Source organism: Oryctolagus cuniculus, chromosome 20 (assembly GCF_964237555.1).
Source record: "Oryctolagus cuniculus chromosome 20, mOryCun1.1, whole genome shotgun sequence".
NCBI classification, from domain to species: domain Eukaryota; kingdom Metazoa; phylum Chordata; class Mammalia; order Lagomorpha; family Leporidae; genus Oryctolagus; species Oryctolagus cuniculus.
In genome coordinates, this window is record NC_091451.1 from 44568610 (window position 1) to 44585274 (window position 16665).

Genomic DNA, 16665 nt, shown 5'->3' on the forward strand with positions numbered 1-16665 from the left:
AGGCAAGTGGACTTTCCAGCTTCTGCCACCCCTTCACGGCTGGCAGGGAGGGTGTGAGGTTCTGGGGAAGGGGGTCCGAGGGGCCTGCAGTTACCCACCGAGAGTGCCCCTCCCCCGCCCTCGGCCGCCACAGCAGCAGCCGGGTGCTCTGGGGAGCTGCCTGTGGCCGCCACCAGCAAGGCTCATATTTTATGCATGGAGCTCACTAAATGGGAACATTTGGAGACGAAGATTGCCGTTAATGCATTTACCCATCCTTGGAATATATTAAGTGCCTACAAGAGGAGACCAGCGCTCGCTGGGCCTAATGGCTTCGATGTAACCATCCCCACGCCACAGCACGAACGGGCGCGGCCGCCCGCATCGCCCGCGTCAGCCGGCGCGGCGTGTGCGTTCCACACTCCTTGTACCCCAGACACCGGACCCTACGCAGGTGCCGCAAGATCTCATTAAAAGCAAAATTACTGATTTGTCTTCTGTTTGACGAGAAGAGAGAATAAACAAAAGGCCTTGCTCATCCGAGGGCCAAATGAGAATGTGGGTCCCCAAGGGGCCGGGGTGGGAGCCGCAAGGTCAGGGGCTCAGCCGGTCAGCCGGGAGGCAGGGCCGCGCTCACGTGCACGCCTCCCCCTGTGCCTGCTTACCCCGCCGGGGACCCTGGCATGCCCCTTCCCCTCCTGTCTTCCGGGGGAGCTCCTGGGAGGACAGGCTGTGGTGTACCGGGAGGTGGAGAGACTCAGCCAAGCTCCGCAGGCTGGAGCGGCCAGCGCTGCCTCCGGGCCGCACAGCCCCATGCTCACAGCGCTCACGGCACTCACGGCACAGGCAGCCTCTGCCGACTCATGTGCCCTTCAAGGCTTAGCCGCCTGGTGGGCGATCTGCCCTGGGGAGGGGGCTGCTGACCAGAGACCCGGCTGACCTGGGCCTGCCCCAGTTCGGAGGATGTGTTTGCTGCCCTGATCGTGAGGTGAGCAAGACCTGGCCGGGTGAGCGCTCACAGTGTCCGCCCCCTGCAGGACAGGGCCAGCACCCCTCCCCACCATGACTGGCTCCGTCCCCGAGACCCTGCGGAGCCTACAGACAGTTCTCACGGGTCCTGCCCGCTCAGGTGTCCCGGCTGGGCAGGACCCACGAGTTCATTCCCCTCCTGTCACACTTCCCCACACACCCCTCGGGCAGGTAAGGGAGCTGACGTCCGTGGCAGGAGGACGGGACGCTCTGCTTGTTCTGAGGATTGCCAGGATTGAGAGACCCGGGGTCAAAGGCCATCTCTTGAATCGGCTTCCCTCTTTGTCCTGGGCGACCCAGGACCTCCCTGCCTCTGTGCTGTGGCAGAGCTGCCGGCAGCCGGGGCGTCAGCACAGAGCAGGTGCACGTCTAACGCCTGTTCCCTCCGACCCAGGGCCGCCACAGGCACGCGCGCGAGGCGGGTGTTCAGCACACGAGGGTGTCGAGTCCCATTTCCTCGCACCCGGGAGGGCTTCAGGGTGTGCAGTGAACGGGTGACTCTGCCCTTCCAGGGAGGCCAGGAGGACGGCGCGCAGTCTCCACCAGGCGCTGCCCAAGCTGTGTGGCCGTGGCCAACGGGGCCCTGTGCAGGCGGAGGGAGGGGCTGTTTGTCATGGGCGGGGGAGGGCTCCAGGGCTGGGCGCTGCCTTCGCCATTTCCCTGACCTCCCGGCGACGGGGGCAGGCGTTGGCGCATCACCTGCACGTGCAGGGGACACCTGCCGTCTGCCAAATGAGTGGTGGGCTTGGGGGGTTGGGGCTGGAAAGGATGCCCAAGAAGGGTAGGCTGGGCTGAGTGAGAGGTGGCTCAGGGGTCCACCTCCTCCAGGAAGTCGGCGTGCGGTCAGCTGGCTGAGTCCAGCAGGATGTCCTGGGCTGCAGGCTCTGCTGGGGCCGGGGCCGGGGCCGGGGCAGGGGCCGGGGCCGGGGCAGGGGCCGGGGCAGGGGCCGGGGCAGGGGCTGCGTCGGGTTTGTTAGCTCTGGTTTCCCTGGGCCAGCCTTGTCTGCCCCCTGCAGGCCACCCTGGGCGGGGCTCTCTCAGGTTCCCAGTGCATGGGTGTCCCATGGCTGAACCTGCTGCAGAGCCCAGCTGTGAGCCAGTGACCGGCCCCACCTAACACCACCGCAGGGTCACTTCACCAGGGCGGCCGTGTCTGTGGGCCGGGGAGCCGCCGGACCCAGAAGCATGTCGGGGTCTCAGAAGTGTCTGTGAGAAGGGCCTGGAGCAGGTAGGTGTTTTCCAGGGCCCACGGGGTCCAGGGAGACCCATACCCTGCACCTTACCCAGGATGGCTCCTCCTGGCCCCCTCAATGCTTGTTGAATGAATGAATGAACCTCACTCCATGGGGAGGGAGAGAACCCCACAGGGCACTGCTGCTCTGGCCAGGCTGGGCCCCCGTGGGATGCTGCCAGCCCCCAGAGTCCCTCTGGGGCAGCCGGCCGGGTCCTTCCCCAGGCGAGGAGGTGTGGGGAAGGAGCCCGGGACGTAGGATCCCATCCAGGGCTCTGCTTCCCGCCATCTGCGATGGCTCCGTTTCTGACGCTCCGAAATAGATGTTTCTGTGTGTTCTGTGGTTGGCAGGGGAGTGGAGGGAGCTGCCAGGGCTGGGGGCGCCTGCCAGCCTGCTGCACAGGGCTGTCTCCAGCAACCCGAAATCCCCCCATCAGGGACATGCCAATTTAAAGTGTAATTAACTCGGGCCGCAAAAAATTCCGATTTGGACTGCTTTTCACAGTTGAGGCTGTTTTTCTTTTATTTATTTATCTCTTCCCGGGTGTGGTGGTGTCTCTGGTGGGTTTTAGCCAGGAAAAATAGAGGGAGGGGCTCTGTGGGAGAGGAGGAGGGGGAGGCTCGCGGGACATCCCACAGCCCGTGTCTGCTCCCCAGCCGTGTGCAAACCCAGGCGGAGGGCTTCGGAGGGCATGCTGGGGGCACGCAGCTGGGCTGCGGGGGAGCAGGGCCCAGCGCCCACTACTCAGCTGCTTCCTCCTGACACCTTCCAGGGCCGCTCTGCCCCGGTGGAACGCACCTGCTGCCCTGCACTTCGCCTCCGTCTCCTCCCCTGCTTCGGACGGCGCCCACACGGTGTCCACGGCCCTCCCAGGAGGCTTCGCCCATCCAGGACCTTCGGGCGCGCGGCCCCTTGCCCACCGGGGAAGGGGGAGGGCTCTGAGGGTGTTGGGAAGCCCCCTCCCATGTTGAAAGGTCCTGGTTGAGCACCTGGGGGCCCCGGAGGCCATGTGGGGGGGTGAACACTGGGGATCCAGGAATCTCGGCCCCCCATTTTCAAGCCCCTGGAGCATCCTTTAGGCCCTTTGAATAATAAAGAGACGCTATGCAGTGTGAACACCCGTGTGTGTGTGTGTGTGTGTGTGCGTGCGCTCGCACGCGTGCCTTGGAGTGGGGAGGGTCACAGCCAAGGCCATCTGCCACAGAAGAGATCTCATAGAAGGTCACGGCCTCCCAGCCACAAGCGCTCACTGCTCAGCCCCTCCCCACGCCACCCAGTAGCCCTTACTCACTGCCGAGCCCCCCGCACTGCTGGGAGCCCCTCACTCACTGCCGAGCCCCCCAAAACCACCTGGGAACCCCGCATGCGAGGCAGGAGGCAGGGCCAGGAGAAGACTGTTTTCCCATCAGTCTGGGGCCTCAGGTGTGCCCCAGCCCCGCCTGCCCTCCTGCGGAGCCTGGGGGTGGCTGCCCGGCCTCCTGGGGGATGGGGGGCGTCCAGAGGCCAGGGCCTGGGCAGAACGGGTGCCCACGCCTCGGCGCTGCCAGCCTCCGCTTGGTCACGACACAGCCAGGCTGACTCACACGGGCCCGCGGGACTCTCATAAATTACATGATTATCTCAGAAACCTGCAGCCGCGCTCAGCCCGAGGACGCACTCCGGCCCGGCCGTGACTCACTCTCTTCCAGAGCCTGGCCGCCCGCGCACGCTGGGCGGAGGGAGGGGCGCCCACCGCGGCTCCCCCACCGTAGGGGCTGCTAACACAGGGCCCAGGGCCCGCAGCAGCCCCGCACCGAGGCTGTGGAGGGACACTCGCACCTGGTTGGGGGGGGGTACAGGCACAGGAGGCTCTATCCTGACTCTACGCCAGCGAGTGGCTTTGGCTGGTGTCAGAGACCGGAGACCCTCGGTGCTGCCCCCTGCGGCTGCCCTCGGCTGCTTCTCCACGGGGACAAATTCCACCCTCTCCTGGAAGGAGGCGGGCGAGGCTTCTGCAGCCTGAGCCGGGTGTCCGGGTGTCCGGAGGGGAGAGACTGCGCCAAACAACAACAGTAATAATAGTAAGTAAAAGGAGGCCGGCACCTGCAGTGCTGGCATCCCATATGAGTGCTGGTTTGAGTCTCGGCTGCTCACTCACTTCCCATCCAGCTCTCTGCTGTGGCCTGGGAAAGCAGTGGAAGATGGCCCAAGTCCTTGGGCTCCTGCACCCACACAGGAGACCCAGCAGAAGCTCCTGGCTTCAGATCAGCGCAGCTCCAGCCGTTGCAGCCAACTGGGGAGTGAACCAGCAGATAGAAGACCTCTCTATCTCTCCCTCTCCCTCTCCCTCTCCCTCTCCCTCTCCCTCTCCCTCTCCTCTCTCTGTGTAACTCTGACTTTCAAATAAATCTTTAAAAAATACTAATAAGTAAAAGGCTACGTGGGCTGCACCGTCTGAGGACTGGTTCAAACCCGGCTGTACCGTGGCTTTCTGATCTTAGCCTCAGTGTCCTGGTCCACAAAGTGGGCACAGCACCAACCCACCTCCCGGGCAGGGTGGTGAATGCCTGGCTGCACTGGGTTCTTGTTAAAGTGGGGGCTCCATCGCCATGACCCACGGCTGGTTAGGAGCCCCCCACATCCTGGAGCCACCACACCCCACAGGCTGGATCACCCTGGCCCCGGGACTGCCCCTCACTGCTGGCCTCAGACTAGCCTGTTTGGCCTCAGACTAGCAGCACCCGTGACCCAGGCAAAGCTGCTTAACAGTCACAGAGGATGCGGAGGGCCCCCAGCCCCCGAAAGCCCCAACCACCACCACCACCGCGGCTCCTAGTCAGGGCTACAAAGCAGTGGGCACCCGTGACGGCTCTGCGGTTGTGGGGTCTTCAGCAGGCTCAGTCACCTCCCAGGGGACGGGTTGCAGTGATGTGGACAAGACCTGCCTGCCAGCCGCCCACTCTCACTTCTGCCTTCCCCGTGCAAAGCCCAGACAGTTCCGTGGCTCCTGGGCAGAGTCCTGGGTAGGCTCCTGTTGCTGCCGCGGCCCCAATCCGCGGGGCCAGGTACCAACACGGCACAGCCGCCCTGATTGCCCACCTGTGCACCTGGCGCATGCCAGCCAGGAGCTGGGTGCTGCGTTCAAGCCACAGGGAGAGTGTCCTGAGAAACTGGGTGAATCTGCTCAGAGCGTCGCTCGCCTGCCCTGGGACTCAGTCTTCCCACATGTGAAATGGACGTGATCGGATCAGAGCACGTGTGTGCTGACTTTGAAAGGGTTGAGGTGGGCAAGTTGGTGTGGAAGTGATTGTTCAGCAGGCACACTCGATGCTGGTCTGTGCATGTGCACACACGTGCCGTCCTGCCCTTGGGGGGACAGTAATCCCGAACCCCCACCGAAGTCAGGGGCCGAGGGGGCAGGCAACGGGAGCTGGCGGGGGTGGCCATGTGTGCTGGGTCAGGAGCTGAGCTGGGAAGAGGGGCAGGGGCGCCTGGCTGTGCAGGGCGGCCTCTGAGAGCTCTGCACAGCTGTCCCTGGCCACTGACGCCACTGAGCCCTGGGGCTGTCGTTCTGTCGCTAATGAGGCTGACCCCACGCTGGCCTCGGCTCCTGCACATGGGCGGTTTCCTCCTCTCACAGCCAGGGCCCCTGACCGCCACACTCATCTGCTTCCCGCGGCCCAAGGGGCACCACCCGTGTTCTGGGGACCGTGGAGTCGGCCACACCCCTCCCTCCGATGGCTGGCCTGTCTGACCCAGCGAGTCAGGAGCCACACTGGATTCCCCGCACAGAAAGTTTGTGTTCCCCAGCTCCCGAGGGAGGCCGAGGGCCGGCAGGACCACTGCTGCCTGGGCCCTGACCCTGGGGCTCAGGAGGGGACCAAAGGCACCCACTCCAGGGCAGCCGGGCAGCTGGCCCAGCCCTCCTGCGTGCCTGCCCATGGACCTTGGGGAAGTCACCGGAGCCCCCTGGGCCATTATTATACCTCCCAGGCTTCTGGCAGAGTGGAGGCCACGCCCCTCACAGAGCACCTGCTACCTCAGACCACTTGTGCCTGGGCCGAGGCTACTGCTGGGCTCTCCCCTACGAGGGGTGGAAGCGAGGGCTGTCCTGGGGCTGCAGGGGCCCTGGGTGCCCGGGGAGCTGGGCTGCCTGTGGCTCCCTGGGCTGCGTCTTCTCTCCTGTGTGCTGTCGTCTTGGCTTTGCTATTTCCTTGTGGGGCTGACATCTCCCTGCTGAGTGCGGGAGGGAGCGGTGGCTGGCGCAGCGCGGGATGCAGGAAGAGGTGTGCCGGGGCCTTACCGAGGCTGCCTCTTCCCAGGGCAGGGGGCGCAGACACGGTGCTGACCACCCCTCACCGGGCAGTCACTCCATCCGTCCCCAGAGCACCGGACAGCTGCACAGAGCAGACCCAGAGGTCACGGCCCCAGCCTGAAGGTGGGCAGGGTCCCGTTCCCCCAACCTTCCTGCCCGGGGACCCCTCCAGTGCCTGGGGCCGTGGTAAAGGAGTCTCGCCGAGGCTCTCACCACGGGGACAGGACAGGACGAGCCCTGGGTGTGCACGTGGGGCCTGGCCCCGGCCACTTACCAGCAGTGCACCAGCCCGGGGCAGGGGCGGGCACAGAGCTTGGGTCAGTTCCTGGCCCTGGCGCCCCTACCCTAGTGCCTGCCGGAGGTGTCATGTCCTGGGGGGGGGGTGTTGGGGCCAGGAGGGGCCTCGCTTACCAGGTGTCTTTCCCACCCCGTAGCCCCCGGAAAGCCCCCCCCCCCCGGCAAGCAGCTGTTCAGGACCCTGTTCCTGTTCAGCCACATGCCCCTCACTGTACCCCTGGACAGAGGCCAGGCCACCCAGGGCTGGGCACAAAGGCCTGGACAGCGGCTGTATGAGGAGAGGCCTCCAGGGAGGCAGCAGGTGGGCAGTGCCCGGGGCCCCAGGGGTCCTGCCCTCCAGCCTGGGCTCTGAATGGGGCCGGTCCTCGCTCTGCTCTGGGTGCCACAAAGGAGAGAAGTCGGCGCTGTGCTGGGGGCGGCGGTGGAGGCAGAGCAAAGCCCCTCCCCCGGAGCCCCGTGGCTCAGCAGAATCACAGAGGAGGAGGGAGGGCGCTGCTTGCTAATGGGCTTGGGGAGAATGGGAGGCAATTTAGGCCCAGAGCTATTGAACAAATGAAGTGCACAAGGGCCTTGGGCACGCCAGCCAGCCTGCGGGGCGGCTGCCCCGAGAGGGTGGGGGCTGCAGAGATGCGGGAGTGTGGGGGTGGGGGGAGCAGCAGGGGGCTGGGCACGCAGCAACCTGTACAAGAGGCCTTCCTGTGGCTGCCCCGCAATGGGTGGCCGCCTCTGGGAGGGCGGGCGAGAGCAGGTGTCTGCTCCCTTGGTCCCCCTCCCGAAGCCCGGGGCGGGGTGGGCGTGGGCAGGGTAGGGGGTGCCTGGGAACTGCACAATGGCAGGACACCACCCTGCAGGCTGCAGGGCCCCTGCTCTGCTGTGAGCAGTGAGACCCGGCTGGGTGCCGAGGCTGCAGGACCATGTCAGGGAGTCAGCGCCAGGCCTTTGGTGGGGGAGGCTGGGCTGGGCGTCCAGGGCCCTGTACCCCGTAGAAAGCCCCTGGGTGGAGGGCAGATGACCCGCTTCCTCCAAGGATTTGCGGGGGGCCCTGGGCTGGCCCCCAGGCCCCTCTCTAGGCCTCCGGGCCCAGGAAAGCCAGAAGAAGCGAGCAGTGGTCTTCCAGCCGCTCAGTGGACGCACCTTCCCACCGCGACCCCCAGAGCCCCCAAGGCCTGCTGGGCCCCCGTCCTAGTCCCAGCTCAGAGTGCTGGACCTGACACACCTCTGGAACGCACAGCCGAGCCAGTGAGGGGGCAGGTGCTCCCAGAGCCCTCCCAGGCCGTGGGGCTCTCCCTGGGGGCCTCCCCTTCCTCTCCCTTTATTTCCCCCTCCCCCACGACACCCCCAGGATGCCTGCAGGGGCGTGGGAGCTGAGAGCCTGCACCAACAGAGCAGAGAGAGGTTGGGGAATTCAGACCTCCCGGCTCAGGGCTTCAGAAACCAAAGCCACACACGCGAGACTGTGGAACAGACAGGGCGATGTAGTGGGGCTGCCCCCAGGAGCCGGCGAGCCCGCCTGCTGACCACAGGCCCGGAGTATCTCGGTGGGGGTGGGGGGGTCTCTCCTGGCTGCCCAGCACCGTCACAGACTCCAGGTCCCTGGGGAAGACACTGCTGAAGCTGTTCCCACAGATCCCTCACTGGGCCAGGTGCCTGTGCCTCCGGTGGCCAGGACTCACCCCCAGCGGCTCCCGAGAGCAGGGGAGAGCACCCTGGCAGGGCCGGCCCTGGGCAGCTGAGGAGGCGGCCAGAGAGGGTGGCGTCACCCACAGTCCTCTCATCCCACTCCAACGAGCCCGGGGCTGAGCAGCTGGCTCCCGCCCTCCATCCGAGGGCCACCATGGTCCCCCCTGGGCTGGTGACACTCAGCAGAGAGGGAGCCCCACACCCCAGGGAGCCAGAGGGGCAGGGAGTGGACAGGGGTGCAGCCGGGAGGTTAGGGGAGTCTACTGAAGGTGCACCTCACTCTAGATCGGAGTTGTCAGAAAGCGGGTAATAGTATGCTTTATTATTAAAGAGTATTTTTATTAAGTTTTTTGAGAGACAGAGAGGGCTCCCATCTGCTGATTCACTCCCCAAATGCCTGCAGCAGCCAGAGGTGGGCCGAGACTGAAGCTAAGAGACAGGAATTCAATCCAGGTCTGCCCGTGGGTGGCAGGGATCCAACCGCTTAAGCCATCATCTCTGCCTCCTGGGGCTCCATTAACAGAAAACTGGGGTGAGGAGCTGGAGCCGGGCTCAGACCCAGCCGCTGACGTGTGGGTGGGGCGTCCTGGCTGCTAGATCTACCTGCAGTTCAGACACACGGAGGAAGACACAGAGGAAGGCGCGGAGACTCCCCATATGCCCCCGCCTCAACCCCTACACGGCACCGCCATAATCACCCCCTCTCCAGAGTGGTGCATCTGTTAAAACGATCCCACAAGGGATGATGATGCCTCTGCACCCAAAGCCCGGAACCGATGTTTGGGGGCCCTTTGCTGTACGTGCCCTGGGAGTCGGTGCTGGGACCCGACCTGATGCACAGCCCATGGGAGCTGAGTAAGAGCTCACCCTCGGTGCTGGGTGTCCCGTGGGAGTCGATGTTGGGGCACCCTTGGTGCTGGGTGTCCCGTGGGAGTCGATGTTGGGGCACCCTCGGTGCTGGGTGTCCCGTGGGAGTCGATGTTGGGGCACCCTCGGTGCTGGGTGTCCCGTGGGAGTCGATGTTGGGGCACCCTCGGTGGTGCTGGGTGTCCCGTGGGAGTCGATGTTGGTTTCACCCTTGCTGCTGTGTCTCCCGTGGGTTTTCACACGTGTGTAGTGATGTGTGCTCTCCTCCATGTGTTTATGTTTGACACAGATGCTTTTTTTATTCTTAAGTTTTAAGCCTTTTATTCAGTGAGAGGAATGCATAGGGGGGTGAGGGCCCTGTCTACGAGAGAGAGGGACATCTGGATTCACAGCGAGCACCAGGGGCCAGCCACGCGGACAAGCACACAGACCAGGAAGCATGAAGCGGGCGGCCCGAGGGCCACGTGCCCCGAGGGTGCGGGGGCAGCAAGGACCTGCAATGGCGACAGAGGCAAAAGGCCCCAAACCAGGCTGGGCCACCGCGCTCCAGGCCTTTAATCCACTTCCAAAGGGGAGTGGCTCAGTAGTCTGATTGGCGGGTGGGCACACAGGTGACAGATACTCTGACACACTCATAGGGTACCATGTGGTGCTCGCACACGTGTGTGCATTGTGCAGCGACCACGTCAGTGTGTTTAGGACAGCCGTCACCTCCACCGTTTGTCATTTCCGTGTGGTGAGAACAAAACCCCCTCTTCTAGCTGTTTCAGAATATACGAGGGGGCTTCCACAGGCTCCTGGATAATGCAAAGTAGGAAGAAACTAGGCTTGGGTTTCTCCTTCCTTCCTTCCTTCCTTCCTTCCTTCCTTCCTTCCTTCCTTTCTTGTCGATCCCCCTCTTCACAGAGGAACGACACAGGACCCTGCGTTGTTCTTTCGTCTGCTTGGCCCTCCCCGGCTTTGCTGCTGGTTCTTCCCGGGTTGGCTACTGTCCCTTCCACCTCCGTGGAAGGGCGGCTCCCCCTGCCACATTCCCCACTTCCGCGGGGGAGCGGCACACCGCCGGCCAGCTCTCTCGGGGGCTGCACAGATGTTCCTCAGGTGTTCCTGGTGCATGTTGTCTCTCTCCTCCTTTATAGTCCTCTTCCACCAATCCCAACTCTGCTACCCACACGCCGAGTACACTGCTCTCCTCCAATCAGGAGCAGCTCCTGCAGGTTATTGGTCGAACTGGAGGCAGCTGTGTAGAAGCTGTTTCCTCCTCTCCCAGCGCCATATTGTGGGAGAGCAGATGCATAGAATAAGTCTTAATTCCAGTAACTTAGTCTAGTCCGAGTTGCTCCCCACACTTTCTTTCTTTCTTTCTTTCTTTCTTTCTTTCTTTCTTTCTTTCTTTCTTTCTTTCTTTCTTTCTTTCTTTCTTTCCTTCCTTCCTTCCTTCCTTCCTTCCTTCCTTCCTTCCTTCCTTTCTTTCTTTCTTTCTTTCTTTCTTTCTCTTTCTTTCTTTCTTTCTTTCTTTCTTTCTTTCTTTCTTTCTTTCTTATCAAATAAACTTAGTGTTTAATTCCACCTTCCAGGAACATTTTGAAATTCCTTGTCCATCAGCAGCGCCTAAAGTGACCTGTGTGTGTGACACAGAGCTAGGACTGCCCCCCACCTCACGGCAACCTTGACCTGTGGACTAATTTCTCTCCTCCCCTCCCCCTCTTCCTCTGCACTTCTGGCACCACTGTTCTGCTTCATACTTCTCTGAGATCAGCGTTCCAGATTGCACTGGGAATGAGACCATGCAGTATTGTCTCTCTGCATCTGGCTTATTCCACGGAACATAACGTCCTCTGGGTTCAGCTGTGTTGTCATGAATTAGGAGACCCCATTCTTTTTCTAGACTGACTAGTATTCTGCTGTGTGTTTGCCACATTTTCTTTATCCGTGCATCCGTTGTTAGACATGTGGTTGGTTCCGCATCTTGGCTGTTGTGAACTGTGCTGCAGACCCGTGACTGATACTGGAGGCTCTGTAAGCAGAGGGAGGAAGGCCAGGACACACACACCCTCTGTGTCCTATTAGGTGAGACCCTGGGCCACGCTGGGATGGAAGACCTTGTGGAGAGACGAGAAGCTAAAGTAAACTGCTTCTTCTCTCCTCCCCAGTCTGTGATGCTGTTATTAGCAAAGCAGACTAAGGCAGCGTGAGAGGGAGACCGCACAGCAGACAGGAAACCGGGGTACTAGGAGGGCAGGCGCGCGACGTTGTAAGAACTCATTCCCCCCGGTTGCCCCTCTTCCAGGCCAGCTCTCTGCTGTGGCCCGGGAAGGCAGTGGAGGATGGCCCAAGTGCTTGGGCCCTGCACCCCATGGGAGACCAGGAGAAGCACCTGGCTCCTGGCTTTGGATCAGCGTGGTGCGCCAGCCGCAACTGCCATTGGAGGGTGAACCAACGGCAAAAGGAAGACCTTTCTCTCTGTCTCTCTCTCTCACTGTCCACTCTGCCTGTCAAAAAAAATAAAAAAGAACTCACTCCCAGAACTCGCTCGCTCGCTTGCTCACTCAAGCCCAGAGCATCCCTCCTGCGGGGCAAGCCCCTCCCCCCAACCTAACTACCTCGCAGTGGACCTCCCCTCCTTTTTAGTCAAAGATTTATTTTATTTATTTGAAAGGCAGAGACACAGAGAAAGGGTAAGACCCCCTGCACACACACAGTGTTAGAGGAAGAGGGTTCGACTCACTCCCACTTCGTGTCTGCTGGCTACGGCTGTGTCCCGCTCAGCCTTCACGGCGTGGGGCTCATGCCTTCTGTCCACTGAGGGTTTTGGTCATGAGGGTTGATGCTACCAAATGCTCTTTCCGCACCTCTGGGAAGGCGGCGGTCGTGTCCTCTGTCCGCGTGGCGGCTGCGTTCATTGAGTTCCGCGTGTGCTCATCCTCGCACTGCCGGGTGGACCCCCCAGGCCGCGGAGGTGCCGCTCAGTGTGCCTCGTGTTCGGCTGCTACAGACTTCTGCAGCTGTGCTCACCCTGGCGATTGGCGGGTTATTTCTGGACTACAGTGTCCTTGTTGGCTGTGTTATTAGAGCAAAGCTGGCAAAATACAAGGAGTTTGGAAGCCTTGCTTTCTTTGTCTTTCTTGGAATTTTCTGGAATAGCTTGAGACTCGTTATTAGTTCTTCTTTGAATGCTTGGTAGGATTCTTCAGTGGTACCGGTAGGTCCTGGGCTTCTCTTTGAGGGCAGACCTTTAGTGAGATGCTACCGCCTCACCCATCTCTGTGGCTAAAACAGATTTGCCGTTTGTCCCCAGTCCGTCTTGGCAGGTGGCTGCATTTCCTCTGTGTTACCAGCCCTTCGTGGCAGCGTCTTATAATCCTTCCATTTCTGAGACACCAGCAATGTTTCCTTTCTCATCTCTATTCTATGTATTTGCGTCTTCTCCTGTTTTACTTAGTCTAGCTAAAGGTTTGCCAATTTTGTCTACCTTGTTTTAAAAAACAAACCTTAGGGTCATTAACTTTCCTGTCGCGTGTCCAGTCTCTGCTTCCCTCGCTGCTGCTCCAATCCTTACAGTTTTCTTCTGGGCTCACTTTCTAACTAGGCTCACTCAGCTTTTGCCTGTCTTGCCCCTAAGTCGTGCGGTAGGCTGTTTCATTGGGATCTTTCTGATTTTTTATGTGGTTGTTCATTGCTATAAACTTCTCTCTTGCAATTGCTTTTCTTGTATCTTATAGGTTTTGGCATGAAGAGTTTCCATTTTCAGTCATCTCAAGAAATTTTAAAAAGATTTATTTATTTAGTTGAAAGGCAGAGTTACAGAGAAGGGGGGTGGTCTTCCATCTCCTCTTTCACTCCCCAAGTGGCTGCAACCACCAGGGCAGAGCCAGGCCCAAACCAGAAGCCTGGAGCTCCATCTGGGTCTCCCACATGGGAGGCAGTGGCCCAGCACGTGGGCCGTCTTCCAGGTGCGTTAGCGGGGAGCTGGATCAAAATGGAGCAGTCGGGACTCAAACCAGCACTCACATGGGATGCCGATGTCACAGGCAGTGACTTAACCCACGGCGCCACAACCCAGGCCCCTCAAGAAGTTTGTTAATTTCCCTTTTTCCCTTTTAGTTTCTGCATTGGCCCATTGCTTATTCAGAAGGATCTTCAAAATTTTCATTTTTTTTGTAAAGGTTCTGAAGTTCTTTCTGTTACGGATTTCTGATTTCTGCTACTGTGGTCAGAAAAGATATCTGTGTAAGTCCTGATGTTGCTCAACACTTGACTTATGGCTTACCGTGCCGTCTGTGCCATGTGCTTGTTCGGCAGCTGTTGGAGGGTCCACGCGGCCTGGCAGGAAGTCCCTGCCGCTTCACCGGCTGGATGATCAGCCTGCTGCTCCAAGTGGGATGTCCGTGTCTCCCATCACTGCCGCATCGAGTCGACGTTGCTCTTGGATCTAATGATATTTGCTTTCTGCATGTGTGCTCTGGCGTCGGAGCAAGTACCTTCATAATTTATATCTCCTCTTGCTTAATTAATTCCTTTACCATCACATATTTCCCTTCTTGGTCTCTTACTTTATCTGGTATAAGGATAGCGACTCTTCCTGCTTTTAGTTCCTAATTGCAAATAATCTCCCCCTGCCCTTCCACTTTCGGCCTCTGCGTGTCCTCACAGATGCAGTCAGCCTCTTGTAGACAGCACAGAGCTTGGTCTTTTTTTTTTTTTTTTTTTTTAATACATTCTGACACTCTGCATCTTTTAATTGGACAATTTAATGCATTTACAGTCAAAGTTATTATTGATGGATAAAAACTTACCCATATTGTAAATTACTTTCTGGTTGCTTTATAGGTCCAATTTCTTTCTTCCTCTCTTGCTTAGACCAATTTTTTTAAAGATTTATTTATCTGAAAGGCAGTTACAGAGAGAGAATCTTCCATCTTCTGGTTCCTTCTCCAAATGGCCATAATGGCCGGGGCTGGGCCAGGCTGAAGTCAGGAGCCAGGAGCTTCCTCTAGGTCTCCCACGTAGGTGCAGGAGCCCCAGACACTTGGGCCATCTTCCTCTGCTTTCCCAGGCACATCAGCAGGGAGCTGGCTTGGAAGTGGAGCAGCCGGGACTCGACCGGCACCCGTGTGGAACTGACAACCTGCGCTGCCACAGTGCCGGCTCCAGGGTTTCCGACTTCTCTCCCCCAGGTTACACTTCTGTTGCTTTCATTCTCCTCTGTTTAGCTGTGTCCTCGGCAGGTTCCTGATGCTAAGTTGTTTTCCATCATTTTGACCTTTAACCTTCACGTGAGAGATTTGGGAGGTTTTCGTGCCATCACAGTACTTTAGTATCTGAATTTGATTATGTCTGTCTTCTCACTGAGTTTTATGCCTTCATATGTTTTCATGGAAGTAATTATGGTTCCTTGGAAGCCAGTTGACGCACTCCCTTAAACATTCTCATGAGGCCGGCCCAGTGTGGTGTGTCCTGGGTTCACTCTGTTAGAAAGAGTTCTGCCTCGTAGCTGAGGGTGGCTTTGCTACCGCGTTCTCGATGGGGTGCACCTGGGATCTCACCCCGCTCTCTCCTGGCCCACACGATGTCTGCTGAGAGCCCTGCTCACAGTCCCTGCTGTGGGACTTGCTTCTCTTTCCTGGTTGCCCTAAAGACTCCCTCTTTGTCTCTTATTTTTGGCCATGTGCTTCTAATGTGCCTTGGAGAGGACCTTTGTGGATTGCGTATGTCTGGGGACTTTCCGCTTCCTGGATTGGGAGCCGGGACATTTTTGGCTACTGTTTTGTAAAATGAGCTCCCTGTGCCTCTCTCGCCGCCTCTTTCCGCCGGATGTTTGTTCGCTTGATCGTGGTGTGCTTAGCCTCAGAGGCTTCCTCCGCTTTCAGTCTTCCATTCGGATGGGCTCCTTTCTTCTTTTTCAAAAGTTATTATTTATTGATTTGAAAGTGAGAGTCACACAGATGGTTGCAGTGGCTGAGACTGGCCCAGGCTGAAGCCAGAAGCCAGGAATCGAGCCCAAGGAAGGACATTTGCAAAACACCTGAGAAGGATCCGAGATAACGATCTCAAGGAAGCTCAGAACATGTATGTAATCCCACGTGGATACAGAGGCCCAAGTGCTTGGGCTGTCCTCTGCTGCCTTCCCAGGCACATTAGCAGGGAGCTGGATCAGAAGTGGAGCAGCCGGGACTCAAACTGGTACCCATATGGGATGCCAGCACCCGATGGCGGCTTAACTCACTGCACCAGAACACCAGCCCCTGACTGGCTTATTTCCGAAGACCTGTCTTCAAGATCAGAAAATTTCCTGCACTTGATCCAGTCTGTCTCCAGTGTCTCCATTGTACTGTTTAAAAAAGATTTATTTATTTATTTTTTGAGAGAGTTACAGACAGTGAGAGAGAGAGAAAGGTCCTCCTTCCGTTGGTTCACCCCCAAAATGGCCCCTACGGCCGGAGCTGTGTGATCCGAAGCCAGGAGCCAGGTGCTTCTCCTGGCCTCCCATGGGGTGCAGGGCCCAAGCACTTGGGCCATCCTCCACTGCCTTCCCGGGCCACAGCAGAGGGCTGGCCTGGAAGAGGAGCAGCCGGGACTAGAACTGGTGCTGCAGGCAGAGGATTAACCTACTGCGCCATGGTGCCAGCCCCTCAATTGTACTTTTTATTCATTCATTGACTTATTTATCTCTAACTTTTCAGTTTGGTTCTTTTTAATGATATACGATCAGTATTGAATTTCTCTAAGTCATAAATTGTTTTCCTGACTTCATTGAATCGTCTGTCTTACATAAATGTTCCGAGCTTCCTTGAGGTCGTTATCTTGGATCCTTCTCAGGTGTTTTGCAAATGTCCTTCCTTGCGCTTGGTTCCTGGAGAGTTTCTGTGATCCTCCGTGACGTCTTGCTTCCTTGCCTCGTGTTCCCTGCATCCCTGTGTTGACGTCAGCACTTCACTCCCACAGGGGAAGACGGATTGCCCGGTCCTGGGTGGGCAGAACGGCTCGGGGTCCGCTCAGCTGGAACCGGCGTGAGTGACGCCTGAAAGCACCCCAGGTGCCCGGCAACAGGGACTTGTGCGGGGGCCTGGCTGTGCTGGGGGTCGGCCTCCCGGCTGCTTCCCAGGCCAGGTGTGGCTGCCTGCAGCAGGTCTGTTGTCTCCACAGAGGGAGGGTCCCACTGGGAACGGTGGGGGGGCTCCCCAGCTCGGGGCGGTGGCTGGTTCCCCAGCTGAAGGGAGGGGCTGGTTCCCCAGCTGAGGGGGGGCTGGGCTGGCTCCCCAGAAGAGGGGTGCAGTTTCCCCAGAT

General features: G+C 59.2%; 1 long non-coding RNA gene across 1 annotated transcript; it reads left to right on the plus strand.

Moving 5' to 3' along the window:
• Positions 1-2022: 2022 nt before the first annotated feature.
• LOC103346394 (uncharacterized) lies at positions 2023-3356 on the plus strand. Its single transcript, XR_515808.4, has 2 exons — positions 2023-2236; positions 3013-3356. It is a non-coding gene; the product is annotated as an uncharacterized lncRNA (long non-coding RNA).
• The last annotated feature ends 13309 nt before the right edge of the window (positions 3357-16665 follow it).